We start from the raw sequence: 11,536 nt of genomic DNA, 5'->3' as shown, positions 1-11,536 counted from the left end.
GCCGTCTTCCCATGTTCCTCTGGTCCTTGGATACCCCTGGCTGAAGGAACACAATCCCACGTTCGATTGGGTGACGGGCAAGGTAACGAGTTGGAGCCTTGATTGTCATGCTAACTGTCTCAAGACTGCCTGCCCCCATTCGGTTCCCAGTCAGGTGATTGAGGCTAAACCCCCAGATTTGTCCCTGGTTCCCGAGACATATCACGATTTGGGGGAAGTTTTCAGTAAGCAGAAGGCTCTGTCACTTCCTCCCCACCGACCATATGATTGTGCCATCAACCTGGTTCCTGGAGCTGTCTACCCCAAGGGAAGGTTATACAGTATCTCCCGACCTGAACGTGAGGCGTTGGAGACCTACATCAAGGAGTCCCTAGCTGCTGGTCTCGTTCGTCCCTCGTCATCACCCCCTGGGGGCAGGATTCTTCTTTGTGGGAAAGAAGGATGGCTCTCTTCGACCGTGTATTGATTATCGGGGGTTGAATGACATCACGGTTAAGAACAAGTATCCCCTGCCCTTGATGAGTTCTGCCTTCGACTCCTTACAGGGTGCTACAGTGTTCACCAAGCTAGACCTACGCAATGCGTATCACCTGGTCCGGATCAGAGAGGGGGACGAGTGGTTGACGGGTTTCAATACTCCGATGGGTCACTTCGAGTATCAGGTGATGCCGTTTGGACTGACCAATGCTCCAGCGGTATTCCAGAGTATGGTGAACGACGTCCTGAGAGATATGATCGGTCTCTTCGTGTTTGTTTACCTGGATGACATTCTGATCTTCTCGAAGGAACCTTCCGACCACGTCCAGCATGTCCGGCAGGTTCTGCAGCGATTGTTGGAGAATCGCCTGTTCGTGAAGGCCGAGAAGTGCGAGTTTCACGCCCACACTACATCCTTTCTCGGGTACATCATCTCCAGGGGTGAGATTAGGATGGATCAGGAGAAGGTTAGAGCGGTTCTGGAATGGGTCCAGCCCGGTACGAGATTGCAACTCCAGAGATTTTTGGGGTTTGCGAATTTCTACCGCAGATTCATCCGGGGATTACAGCCGTGTGGCCGCTCCATTAACTGCCTTGACTTCCAGTATCAGGACCTTCAAGTGGAATCCGGAGGCGGATCGAGCGTTTCTGGATTTGAAGAGGCGATTCACCAACGCACCGATTCTCTCTCAACCGGACACGGCCCGTCAGTTCGTCGTTGAAGTGGACCGCGTCTGATGTGGGAGTTGGCGCTATCCTGTCGCAGCGATGCTCCACGGACAGTAAACTCCATCCCTGCGCCTACTACTCTCGTCGCCTTTCGCCTGCAGAGAGGAATTACGATGTGGGTAACCGGGAGCTTCTCGCGGTGAAACTTGCCTTGGAGGAGTGGCGCCACTGGTTGGAGGGGGCGGAGCAACCGTTTATTGTCTGGACTGACCACAAGAATCTTGCTTACGTGCAATCGGCTAAACGTCTCAACTCCCGTCCAGGCCAGGTGGGCGTTGTTTTTCGGACGATTCAAGTTTGCCCTGACGTTCCGACCTGGATCTAAGAACGGCAAGGCGGACGCCTTGTCCCGGATGTTCTCCAAGACGGAGGAGAGTGGGTCCAAGACCGAGACTATTCTCCCCCGGAACTGCGTCGTGGGAGCAGTGATGTGGAAGATTGAGGAGGAGGTGCTGGCGGCCCTTCGGACTCAGCCCGGTCCCGGTAACGGTCCACCCGGTCGGTTGTTTGTGCCTGAGTCGGTTCGTCCTGCTGTCCTCAAATGGTCCCACGCCAGCAAGATGGCTTGTCACCCCGGGCGTGGCTCGGACTATGGCGTTTCTTCGCAGACGTTTTTGGTGGCCTCGCCATGGCCGAGGATACTCGGGGTTTTGTTGCTGCCTGTCCAGTGTGTGCGCAGAATAAGAGTACCAATCGGCCCAGCTCTGGACTACTTCACCCCCTTCCTATTCCCCGGCGTCCATGGTCGCATCTGGCTCTGGACTTCGTCACGGGGTTGCCCGCTTCTGAGGGGAACACGGTCGTTCTGACTATCGTGGACAGATTCAGCAAGTTCGCCCACTTTGTGCCTATTGCCAAGCTTCCCTCTGCCTCGGAGACATCCGAGATCCTGGTTAGGGAGGTTTTCAGGGTCCACGGTTTGCCCAGTGATATCGTTTCCGACCGTGGCCCTCAGTTTACCTCTGCTGTCTGGAAGTCCTTCTGTTTGGCCATTGGAGCTACAGTCAGTCTCACATCTGGTTTTCACCCCCAATCCAATGGTCAGGCGGAGAGAGCCAACCAGAAGATGGAATCCACGCTACGCTGTCTGGTCTCTTCCAACCCCACCTCCTGGGCCTCTCAGTTGCCTTGGGTTGAGTATGCCCACAATACTCTCCCTACATCTGCCACTGGGATGTCTCCCTTCCAGTGCCTGTATGGCTACCAACCTCCCCTGTTCCCTTCTCAGGAGAAGGAGCTATCAGTGCCGTCTGTTCAGGCTCATATTCGCCGTTGCCACCGGACCTGGCATCGGGCCAGAAAGGCACTCCTTAGAGGTTCGGATCGGTATCAGCTCCAGGCGACCGTCGCCGGATCCCCGCTCCCACCTATACCATCGGAGATAGGGTTTGGTTGGCCACACGGGATCTTCCGTTACGGACTGAGTCTAGGAAGTTGTTACCGAAGTTCATTGGTCCGTTTGTGGTGGAGAAGGTGATCAATCCGGTGGCAGTTCGACTCAAACTACCGAGGACGCTCAGAGTCCATCCCACCTTTCATGTCTCCTGCCTCAAGCCTGTCTTCCTCAGTCCTCTGTTGCCTCCTCCGCCTCCTCCTCCTCCTCCTCGGATGATCGGAGGTGGTCCTGCCTACACGGTGCGTCGCATCATGGATTCCAGACGGCGGGGCCGGGGTTTCCAGTATCTCGTGGACTGGGAGGGTATGGTCCTGAAGAGAGGAGTTGGATTCCGCGGCGACAGGTCCTAGATGCTGACCTCATCAGGGATTTCTACCGCCTCCATCCTGGCGCTCCGGGAGGTCCGCCCGGTGGCGTTCGTCGGAGGGGGGTACTGTAACGATCCCGGCAGTCTGAGTCGGGTCCTGTCTGGTGACTAGTGTTTCCTGTTCGTAGTCTCCAGTTTCCCGAGGGTTCGGGGAACGCTCCGGGGAGCTCTCTTGTTTTCCGCACCTGCATCCCGTCAGCAATCTGCACACCTGGCCCTCATCATCACCCTTTTTAGGCTCTGGCCAAACATCCAGTTCCTGCCGGATCGTTAGCCATGAACAGTAGGTGTTCTGTGTATCAGTTTAGAGTTTTCTAGCGTGAGTTTTGTTATTTTGTACTTTGTTGAGTTTTTGTGTTCTTACCTCCGTTTTTGTTCCACCTGCAGTCACACGTCCGGAACCTTCACCCCACCTCTGCCTGATGGTCGGCGGCTGCCGAGCCATCACTGGACCCAGTACTGCACCCCCAACTACTCAACCACGCCGCCCGCTCTGTCCCTGGATTATTCTGCACCTTTTGTCGTATCTAATAAACCCTCACCTTCGTTCAACTCTCCTTGTCCTGGTCTGCTTTTGGGTTCTGGCTGAGGGAACTGTGACAGCAACACGCAAGATCTCACCCCGTGGGGTCAAAATGATCACAAGAACGGTGAGCAAAAATCCCAGAACCACACGGGGGGACCTAGTGAATGACCTGCAGAGAGCTAGGACCAAAGTAACAAAGCCTACCATCAGTAACACACTACGCCGCCAGGGACTCAAATCCTGCAGTGCCAGACGTGTCCCCCTGCTTAAGCCAGTACATGTCCAGGCCCGTCTGAAGTTTGCTAGAGTGCATTTGGAGAATGTCATATGGTCAGATGAAACCAAAATATAACTTTTTGGTAAAAACTCAACTCGTCGTGTTTGGAGGACAAAGAATGCTGAGTTGCATCCAAAGAACACCATACCTACTGTGAAGCATGGGGGTGGAAACATCTTGCTTTGGAGCTGTTTTTCTGCAAAGGTACCAGGACGACTGATCCGTGTAAAAGAAAGAATGAATGGGGCCATGTATCGTGAGATTTTGAGTGAAAACCTCCTTCCATCAGCAAGGGCATTGAAGATGAAACGTGGCTGGGTCTTTCAGCATGACAATGATCCCAAACACACCGCCCGGGCAACGAAGGAGTGGCTTCGTAAGAAGCATTTCAAGGTCCTGGAGTGGCCTAGCCAGTCTCCAGATCTCAACCCCATAGAAAATCTTTGGAGGGGAGTTGAAAGTCTGTGTTGCCCAGCGACAGCCCCAAAACATCACTGCTCTAGAGGAGATCTGCATGGAGGAATGGCCCAAAATACCAGCAACAGTGTGTGAAAACCTTGTGAAGACTTACAGAAAACGTTTGACCTGTGTCATTGCCAACAAAGGGTATATAACAAAGTATTGAGAAACTTTTGTTATTGACCAAATACTTATTTTCCACCATAAATTGCAAATAAATTCATTAAAAATCCTACAATGTGATTTTCTGGAAAAAAAATGCTCATTTTGTCTGTCATAGTTGACGTGTACCTATGATGAAAATTACAGGCCTCTCTCATCTTTTTAAGTGGGAGAACTTGCACAATTGGTGGCTGACTAAATACTATTTTTCCCCACTGTATTGTTAAGGTTCTGCTGAAGACCTTCTTTGGTTGGTGATAGAATAACCAAATCATCATCTTTTTTTTGGTGCAATGGTTAGGGAGAAAGCCAATTTGACATTTACTTATTACATTTTTTTCTTGAAGAAAGGTTTGGATTCTTGAATTCTAAATGCTACAGAAGCTACCTTTCCCAAGTTGCTGTTTACGCAAATTCCCCTGTAATTATTGGGGTCTGATTTGTCTCCACTTTTGTGGATAGGGGAGATGAGACCCTGGTTCCAGACATCAGGAAAGCAGCCAGAAGTTAGTACCATGTTTAACAATTTAAACACAGCATTTTGCAACTCTGATGTGCTGTTTTTCAGCATTTCATTTATGATGTTACCTAGACCACAAGCCTTCTTTGGCTTTATAGATTTTAGCTTTTCATTTAGTTCTTGTTGGGTTATTGGGTACTCTAGTGGATTTTGGTTGTTTTTAATGACTGATTCAAGGATGTTCCATTTTTCTTCAATTTCTAATTGGTCTTTTTGTGGGATGTTTTTGTATACATTTTTGTATAGATTATCAAAATAAGTTTTCCAAATGCCTTCATCTTGTATGGCTAATTCTTGTGGCTTTGTTGTTCTTAAATTGTTCCACATGAACTGATTTTAGTCAATTGCGTATTCAATTTCATCAAGTGTCTTATTGGTATAACTTAATTCCCTTGTGTTTCAGTGTATGTTTATACTGTATCAGAGTTTCAAAGTATTAATTTGGGTTGTTTTGCTGCTTATGTTTTTCATTTGACATTTGTCTTAGGGGTTTTCTAATTGTTTTACATTCGTTATCAAACCAGAAACATTTTGTTTTTTGTTTCTGATGTTGCATTTCTTTGGTTTTCTCAGATTTGCTTTTGATGCTGCTTTTTGGAATATTCAATTTATGTTTCGAGTAGCCGAATTGACACCTTCTTTATTGTTTTGGTATTGTGAGTTATTGAAGACCTGTATAAGAGTTCATCATTTCATTTGAGTTAAATGTTTCAATGAATTTATTTGCACTCTTTCGAGCCCATCTGTACGATTGCTTCATGTTGTAGAGTTTTTTAGGCTGTTATTTTAATGAGTATTGCTGGTTAATTTCTTCAGAAACACATTGATCTGACTGTGATCTGACAATGGTGTCTGTGGTCTGACAGTGAATGCACTAATGGAGGAGGGTTCAGTGATGGCATAATCGACTACACTTGTCCCAAGATCTGAGCAGAGTCCCCTTTGATTCTACCATTAACCATGTACAGGCCTCAACATAGATGCACTAACTCCTTCCTGTTTTTGTTCAGTATTTGATGAGGACTGTTTCTATTGTTTATAATAGGGCTAATGTACAAGGAGGGGTGTCCAAATATGTGGTGGTTACCTCCCGCATCAGTGTAAGGCTCAGAACCTGTTCTAGCATTGAAATCTCCATAAAGAAGCAAGAAATCTCTCTCACTCTCTCTCTCTTTCTCTTTCTCTCTCTCTCTCTCTCTCTCTCTCTCTCTCTCTCTCTCTCACTCTCACTCTCTTTCTCTCTATATATCGCTCTCTTTCTTTCTTCCTCTCTCTCGCTCTCTTGCTCTCTCTCTCTATCGCTCTCTCTCTCTCACTCTCTCACTCTCTCTATCTCTATCTCTCACTCTCACTCTCTTTTTCTCTCTTCTGTCCTCTTTTATAATGGTTCTACTCTCACTTTGTCTTTCTTAGTAACTATTTTATTAACAGGAAGGTATTTCCTCTCTGTTGGCTGTTGGCTGTGGGAGGCTGGAGTTACAGTCATCATCATCATCATCATCAGCAGCAGCACTGTGACATAAGGACGAAACCTTGCCATTGAAGAGGGAGTGTGTCGGTCGGAAGTGTGTGTTGGGGAGATCCCATCCCACGGCTGCTACAGCAGAGGAGGTGTACAGAATGCAGGATGTACTGTATCCGTGTGTGTGTGTGTGTGTGTGTGTGAGTGTTTTGTGGGATGTGTGGATTTGGGGGATCCAATATCCTGCCTATATTTAGGTAATGTGTTAGGTTGTGTACGTGTGTTTGTGTGTTGCACTTCTAAACCATACCTTCCCCCTGTAACCTGCTCACACTCCTCTATTTCTCCTCCTCTCACACCTCTCTCCCTCAGTCCTCCTGGCTGTACCTCTCTCCCTCAGTCCTCCTGGCTGTACCTCTCTCCCTCAGTCCTCCAGGCTATACCTCACTCCCTCAGTCCTCCTGGCTGTACCTCTCTCCCTCAGTCCTCCTGGCTGTACCTCTCTCCCTCAGTCCTCCTGGCTGTACCGCTCATCTCTTCCGCTAAATGAGATTATCCTAAATGGAAAAGCAACCTCATCTCTGACTATCCACCCCACAGCCTGGGGTTCCCAGGGTGTGTGTGTGTGTGTGTGTGTGTGTGTTGGAGGTTGTATCGTCTGTCAGAGAGCCAGGGGCAAGTGTGTGTTTGCCCAGCCCAACCTGGGGGCAGTTCAGTCAGACACTCTCTCAGCCCGGCTCCCCTACCACACACACACATACACACACACGCACCAACACACACGCACCCACACACACGTGCACACACACTGACAGACACACACAAAAAAATATATATAATCAAATCTAATTGGATTTGTCACATGCTTCGTAAACAACAGGTGTAGACTAACAGTGAAATGCTTACTTACGGGCCCCTCCCAACAATGCAGAGAAATAATAGAAAAATAATAACACAAGGAATAAATACACAATGAGTAACAACTTGGCTATATAGAGGGGGTACCACTACCGAATCGATGTACAGGGGTACGAAGTAATTGAGGTGGATATGTACATATAGACAGGGATAAAGCACTCTACAAATGTGATTTATTATTATTATTATTATTATTATTATAGGCAACCGGATAGATAATAAACAGTAGCAGCAGCGTTTGTGATTAGTCAAAAAGGATCAATGCAGATAGTCTGGATAGCTATTGTTAGGGCCTTCCTCTGGCACCGCCTGGTATAGAGGCCCCGGATGGCAGGGAGTTCGGCCCCAGTGATGTACTGGGCCGTACGCACTACCCTCTGTAGCGCTTTGCTGTCAAATGCCAAGCAGTTGCCATAACAAGCAGTGATGCAGCCAGTCAAGATGCTCTCAATGGTGCAGCTGTGAAACTTTTTGAGGATCTGAGGGCCCATGCCAAATCTTTTCAGCCTCCTGAGGGGGAAGAGGTGTTGTCGTGCCTTCTTCACGACTGTGTTGGTGTGTGTGGGCCATGATAATTCCTTTGTGATGTGGACACTGAGGCACTTAAAGCCCTCAACCCTCTCCACTACAGCCCAGTGTGGATGGGGGCGTGCTCGGCACTCCGTTTCCTGTAGTCCACGATCAGCTCCTTTGTCTTGCTGACGTTGAGGGAGAGGTTGTTTTCCTGGCACTACACTGCCAGGTCATTAACTCCTCCCTATAGGCTGTCTCATCGTCATCTGTGATCAGACCGAACACCTTCATGTCATCAGCAATCTTAACCCTCCCGTTGTCCTAGGGTCAAAATGACCCGCCACTGTGTTGAACCAACTTTACTTAATTTATATATTTTTTGGATCATTTGTGAGAAGGAGGCAGTGATACTTTCTTTAAAGTCTCACTGCCTCCTTCTCACAAATGATCCCAAAAAGATAAAAATTAAATAAAGTTGGTTCAACACAGTGGCGGGTCATTTTGACCCTAGGACAACGGGAGGGTTAATGATGGTGTAGGAGTTGTGCGTGGCCATGCAGTCATGGGTGAACAGGGAGTACAGGAGAGGATTAAGCACGCACCCCTGAGGGGCCCCCCTGTTGAGAGTCATCGTGGCAGATGAGTTGTTGCCTACCCTCACCACCTGGGAGCAGCCCATCAAGAAGTCCAGGATCCAGTTGAAGAGGGAGTTGTTCAGTCCCAGGGTCCTTAGCTTAGTGATGAGCTTGGATGGCACTATGGAGTTGAACGCTACGCTATAGTCAATTAACAGCATTTTCACATAGGTGTTCCTCTTGTCCACGTAGGAGAGGGCAGTGTGGAGTGCAATAGAGATTGCGTCATCTGTGGATCTGTTGGGGAGGTATGCGATTTAGAGTGGGTCGAGGGTGTCTGGGATGATTCTGTTCATGTGAGCCTTGACCAGCCTTTCAAATAATTTAATGGCGACAGATGTGAGTGCTACGGGGCAATAATCATTTCGACAGGTTACCTTGGCGTTCTTGGACACTGGGACTATGGTGGTCTGCTTGAAACATGTAGGTATTACAGACTGGGTCAGGGAGAGGTTGAAAATGTCAGTGAAGACACTTGCCAGCTGGTCAGCGCATGCTCTGAGTTTGCGTCCTGATAATCCATATGACCTCATGGCCTTGTGAATGTTAACCTGTTTATAGGCCTTACTCAAGCCCTGCCACATCCGACGAGCATCAGAGCCGGCGTATTAGGATTCGATCTTAGTCCTGTATTGACGTTTTGACTGTTTGATGGCTCGTCGGAGGTCATAGTGGGATTTCTTATAAGCATCCGGGTTAGTGTCCCGCTCCTTGAAAGCGTCCGCTCTTTAGCTCAGTGTGGATGTTGCCTGTAATCCATGGCTTCTGGTTGGGATATGTACGTGTGGTCATTGTAGGGACGACGTTGTTGATCAAATTATTAATGAAGCCGGTGACTGATGTGGCAAACACCTAAATGTTACCAGATGAATTCCAGAACATATGCCAGTCTGTGCTAGCGAAACAGTCCTGTAGCTTAGCATCCGCTTCATCACACCACTTCTGTATTGAGCTGGTACTTCCTGTTTGAGTTTTTGCTTGTAAGCAGGAATCAGGATGATAGAGTTATGGACCGATTTGCCAAATGGAGGGCGAGATAGAGCTTTGCATGCGTTTCTGTGTGTGGAGTAAATGTGATCTAGAGTTTTGTCGCCTCTAGTTGCACAGGTGACATGCTTGTAAAAATGAAGTTAGATGGATTTCAATTTCCCTGCATTAAAATATTGCAATTCTTTAGGTCCTGTTGATAGAATAGTCTCGAACAGAGGTTGTCTAGTTTGTTCTCTAGTGATTGTACATTTGCCAATGCAACGGAGGATACAGGCGTCTCTTCCTCTTTTGAATCCCGGGGATTAGGGCCTCGTCCAGAATGAGCAGTATGTCAACTGCTGCCAACTCGTTGAAGTAGAAATCTTCATCCAAATCGAAGTTAGTGATCACTGTTCTGATGCCCAGAAGCTCTTTTCAGTCATAGGAAATGATGGCGGAAATATTATGTACAAGAAAATTGTTAAGATCAGCATTTTAAAAAACACTAGTAACTATCCACTGCAGAGCCATCTTCATTAATATTCACACACACACACACACACACACACACACACACACACACACACACACACACACACACACACACACTGTCCTAGTCCCTGCCCCAGGGAGGCACACCCCAATTGGCCAGCCCCTGAACACACAAAGGCCTGGACTAGCAGGGGAACACAGTGTGTTTGGCAGATTTTCTGATATTTCTGCAATGTACTCATTTTTGTTTTTGTCAGTAATGTTTTTTAGTGGCACAAAAAAAGTGAATTCCATGTGGGATAATAAAGGTAGGCTATATTGTATATATATACAGTGAGGGAAAAAAGTATTTGATCCCCTGCTGATTTTGTACTTTTGTCCACTGATAAAGAAATGATATAATGGTAGGTTTATTTGAACAGTGAGAGACAGAATAACAACAAAAAAATCCAGAAAAACGCATGTTATAAATTTATTTGCATTTTAATGAGGGAAATAAGTATTTGACCCCTCTGCAAAACATGACTTAGTACTTGGTGGCAAAACCCTTGCACACATCTCAGGAGGGATTTTGTCCCACTCCTCTTTGCAGATCTTCTCCAAGTCATTAAGGTTTCGAGGCTGACGTTTGGCAACTCGAACCTTCAGCTCCCTCCACAGATTTTCAATATGATTAAGGTCTGGAGACTGGCTAGGCCACTCCAGGACCTTAATGTTCTTCTTCTTGAGCCACTCCTTTGTTGCCTTGGCCGTGTGTTTTGGGTCATTGTCATGCTGGAATACCCATCCACGACCCATTTTCAATGCCCTGGCTGAGGGAAGGAGGTTCTCACCCAAGATTTGATGGTACATGGCCCCGTCCAATGTCCCTTTGATGCGGTGAAGTTGTCCTGTCCCCTTAGCAGAAAAACACCCCCAAAGCATAATGTTTCCACCTCCATGTTTGACGGTGGGGATGGTGTTCTTGGGGTCATAGGCAGCATTCCTCCTCCTCCAAACACGGCCAGTTGAGTTGATGCCAAAGAGCTCCATTTTGGTCTCATCTGACCACAACACTTTCACCCAGTTCTCCTCTGAATCATTCAGATGTTAATTGGCAAACTTCAGACGGGCATGTATATGTGCTTTCTTGAGCAGGGGGACCTTGCAGGATTTCAGTCCTTCACAGTGTAATGTGTTACCAATTGTTTTCTTGGTGACTATGGTCCCAGCTGCCTTGAGATCATTGACAAGATCCTCCCATGTAGTTCTGGGCTGATTCCTCACCGTTCTCGTGATCATTGCAACTCCACGAGGTGAGATCTTGCATGGAGCCCCAGGCCGAGGGAGATTGACAGTTATTTTGTGTTTCTTCCATTTGCGAATAATCGCACCAACTGTTGTCACCTTCTCACCAAGCTGCTTGGTGATGGTCTTGTAGCCCATTCTTGTCCCTGACATCCTTGGAGAGCTCTTTGGTCTTGGCCATGGTGGAGAGTTTGGAATCTGATTGATTGATTGCTTCTGTGGACAGGTGTCTTTTATACAGGTAACAAACTGAGATTAGGAGCACTCCCTTTAAGAGTGTGCTCCTAATCTCAGCTCGTTACCTGTATAAAAGACACCTGGGAGCCAGAAATCTTTCTGATTGAGAG

Source organism: Coregonus clupeaformis, chromosome 28, assembly GCF_020615455.1.
Source record: "Coregonus clupeaformis isolate EN_2021a chromosome 28, ASM2061545v1, whole genome shotgun sequence".
Classification (NCBI taxonomy): Eukaryota; Metazoa; Chordata; class Actinopteri; order Salmoniformes; family Salmonidae; genus Coregonus; species Coregonus clupeaformis.
The sequence above is the reverse complement of the archived record's forward strand: the minus strand, read 5'-3'. Positions refer to the sequence as shown.